The sequence below is a fragment of the Rhinopithecus bieti genome, unplaced genomic scaffold (genome assembly GCF_001698545.2).
Source record: "Rhinopithecus bieti isolate Rb0 unplaced genomic scaffold, ASM169854v2 scaffold_11534, whole genome shotgun sequence".
NCBI lineage: Eukaryota > Metazoa > Chordata > Mammalia > Primates > Cercopithecidae > Rhinopithecus > Rhinopithecus bieti.
The window spans coordinates 4,775-8,546 of NW_016806764.1; the positions used below are offsets into that span (position 1 = coordinate 4,775).

General features: G+C 43.7%; 1 protein-coding gene across 1 annotated transcript in view; it reads left to right on the plus strand.

Annotated features, from left to right (window-relative positions):
- The first annotated feature begins 1,212 nt into the window (after positions 1-1,212).
- NUP62CL (nucleoporin 62 C-terminal like) overlaps positions 1,213-3,772 on the plus strand; it is a 63,066-nt gene continuing 60,506 nt past the window's right edge. Inside the window, exon 1 of the mRNA XM_017877560.1 lies at positions 1,213-1,390. The gene's annotated coding sequence lies outside the window, so the exon portion shown is untranslated. The remainder of the gene's footprint in view (positions 1,391-3,772) is intronic.

Genomic DNA, 3,772 nt, shown 5'->3' on the forward strand with positions numbered 1-3,772 from the left:
AGGATGGTCTCTATCTCTTGACCTCGTGATCCGCCCGTCTCGGCCTCCCAAAGTGCTGGGATTACAGGCTTGAGCCACCGCGCCCAGCCTTTTTTTTTATTTCTTTAGGAAATACAGTCTCTGTTCTGAATCCTTATCACAAGAAGCTCTTAAGGAGTGATGACTCCTCCCTCTCTGGTCAAACTAGGTTCTCTCCCTTCACTCAGATTTAATTTTTTTGGTCATACTTCCTCATCTTTTGACAGTTACAGTCAAACGACATGTAATACTTTCCCAATCAGCCCTTGGCGAGTAGTAGGTTTTGTAGGTACAAGTAGTCTCTGCACAGTACACTCGGGCCCACCAAGTGAAGGTCTGACCACGTCTCACTCCTCAGCTTATCTAACCAAGCAACACTGGAACTCTCAGGCCACAGCGTTCAAGTTGTCGCACAAAGGACATTATTCACATAGTGAGTACTGGGGCCTTTTTTTTTCCAGTCTGAAGTGTTATATCCCCCAAAACATTTCCTAACCAAGGCATGCTAGGCCAGGATAAATCGTGCCTACACATATAAAACAGAAGGGTACAGTGGCTGCTCCAGTTTGGAGCACCCAGATCCTCCTATAAGAGAATATGGTTTACATTCCCAAATTAGTCATTATTAACAGGAAGGGAGAATCAATAAGTGTATGTGAGAGTTGAGAGAAGACCAGTTGAGAAACCTTCAGATGTTCATTTTTGCCTTCTGACAGTCGATCAGAACCCATCTCTCACTCACATCCTATAAAACCGAGTTTTGTTAAAGCAGCGTCCTGCTTCTAGAGTCTAGGATAGCGGGATTTAGGGAACGGGTCTCCTCTACCTTGTCCAACTTGTGGCTTTTTGGGGTATCTCTCAGAGTTATGAATATCTAGAGCTTTCCCTAGTTTTTCTGATAGCCACGGCATCTGAGGACCCTGTCTTTCCCCCTCCTAAGGTTCAAGTTTCCTCACCTTGGTCAGTTTTCCGGTCTCTGGCTAGGCTCCGAAAGGACTGTGGAGAGCGCGGCGTCTCTCTGTTGCTAGGGTAACAACTTTGTTTTGTTCCCGCCCCCCACCTGCCAACCTCCGGGTTCCCGCTTGACTTTTCTGGCCAATCATAGAAGAGTCTCATCTGAGACAACACTGGAATCGACCAATCCGAGCGCGTCCAGGTCAGGGTCACTGGTCGCCCTTTCTAGTTAACCGGGTCGACCCCTTTTAAGCCTCAGTCTGGGTCAGCTTCACTTCAGCGGGAACCTGCCCACAGAGGAGGCCGGTTCTTTCCGGCTCGAGCAGGTCCGGACCCTCCCCTCTGGCGGCTACGCAGTCTCGGAGGCTTGCTCGTATAGTTCAGGGCCGGACAGCGAGCGGCGGCGGCTGCCACTAAGGTAAGTTTGTGGGGTTTTCATTTGTCCCGTTCGTCAGCACGCTTCGCTGTCTTTTACGCTTTTCCCGCGCGTGAATTCCCGAACTGAGGACTCGATCTCCAGCCAATCTGGAGAGGCGGGGCAGAAGGGTAGTGGGCCGGGGTTGAGAAGGTTTTGCTACCGTCCTTCACGCCCCCCGCCTCTCACGTCTCCCCCACGCGACAGAAACACGTATTGTGCTTCCGTCCTGGCTTGGCGCGTGTGATCGTGTGTTTGTATGTGTGCAGGTGGGATCGCGTTTTATTCTCCTCTGTGGGCAAGCCTTCCGGGCCCCAAGTTCCCGGGGGAGCACCTGGTCAACTGCCACCTGGTTCCTGTGGGGCACTGGCTTGAGCTACGCGTTGCTCCCACTCTAGGGAAAATCGCGGCTCCGGGAGCTCTGCTTTTCCCGCCTCGGAGTGGAGAAAAGCAGGCGCGCCGCTCGCTTGCCACTGCTAGGGAATCTGGTTGTCTTAAGTTCACTTAGAGGTAGAGTTGTTACTCTAGTTTCCCATAAATTCCGTGGCTTGGTTTTAAACAAAGGGGCGGCGGGGGTATGGCGTAATAAATATTTAGAGTACTTAGGACTGATTAGCCATGATCAATAGTAGGACCCCACAGATGGTTTTAATGAATGGTTACTTTTGGTTATTCAGGTATTGGAATTTGATTATAAATGAACTAAACTGCTTCCCTTCTTTCTTTATACCATGCATTTCTTAACGACCATCCCATCTGGCATAGGGGATAGTGAAGTTTGATTAATTTGTCCATTCTACTTGTTATTATCTACGGTAAACAAAAAGTGGGGATAGAATAAGGTTATTGGCTAAAGCAACGTTATTGGCCTTTTAGCCAAATTACCAATACCTTAATTCCCCTTATTACTGTGAATGATCAGAGTTTAGGTGTCTTATATTTTGCTAATTCTTTAGATACTTGTGGAGCTTAAATTATAGATATTATGCCATCTCCTTTTCTTGCTTTTTTGTTTTATTCTGCCTCATTGTGCATTATTCTGTCTGTAATGCTCAGCCGGTGTTTTTCAGACCTTTTGACTGTGACCAACAGTAAGAAATAAATTTTATATTGTGACCTAGTACACATGTACACAATATATAACCGACAACCATTTTTACAGAAACAACACTTAACATTTACTACCTGCAATATACTCTGATAATTTCCATTACGTTTTAAAAAATGTAAACCACAACCCTCTAATGATTTGTCCCTAGATCTTTAGTTTCCAAATTTGTGTGTGCACTTTATTTAAAATTTATTGAAATAAAGAATTTATTTAAAATGCAGATTGCCCTGGCTCCCTCCAGAAATTGGTTCTGTGGTCTAGTGGGACCCAGGAAGGTATACAATATAGCATATATGAAATACTTGGTACAGTGTCAGGTGCACAGGTGTTCAGTGAATATTAGTTTTCTTCTTGGGGAACAAATGTTATTTATCTTTAGGGATATAATAAACTCTTCAAGGTTTCATCTGTCTCTGGCAAGGTGGCGTCCAATACTAAGAACTGTTTTCCCTAGGTAGAGGAAGTAGCGGGGTGGGGGATGGGTCCAGGATCTGAGATTAATCTTTAAGCAGTTGGCTTCCCTAAACAATGTCGGAAATACAGAAGCTTAGAGGCTGAGGAACACAAGGATTAGAGAGGTTCTGTGACTTTCCCAGGACCGTGCTGTTAGTAAGCAGAGACAACTGAATTTGACTCCTAGTTCGGTTTTAAAGTAATGAAACTTGAGAAATCTAAAATATTTTTTAGACTACACCCAAAGGTTTCTGTGGATTTATAGCTATGAAAAAATGGATATAGTTTAGCTAATCATTTTATAATATATAGAGTGTTTTAAAACATTGGTTAAATAATTTATTAATGCAACATTGAAAGAAATTAAAGATGAAAAATCTCACTCAATTCTGCTACCATAATATAACTGATAATTCTGTTCCCCTCCTATCTTTATCCATATGTACCTATGTTTTTACATGATTGTGATCCTTTTTCGTGTACTTTTTTGTTATTTTTATTTAATACTGTTTTGGAAATTTTTTTCCATGTTGTGATAGTCTTTATCTTTTGCATTATTAACAGCAACCTAATATTTCATAGAGTGAGTTGGCTATAATTTACTTAGCCTAACTAACCAACAACAGAAAATAAGACACTATGTGTGCTTTGAAAAGAGAGATGTAGCCGGGTGCGATGGCTCACACCTGTAATCCCAGCACTTTGGGAGGCTGAGGCAGAAGAATCACTTGAACCCGGGAGTTCAAGACCAGCCTGGGTAACATAGGGAGCCCCCATCTCTATAAAAAATATTTAAAAATTAGTCAGGCTTGGTGCCATGT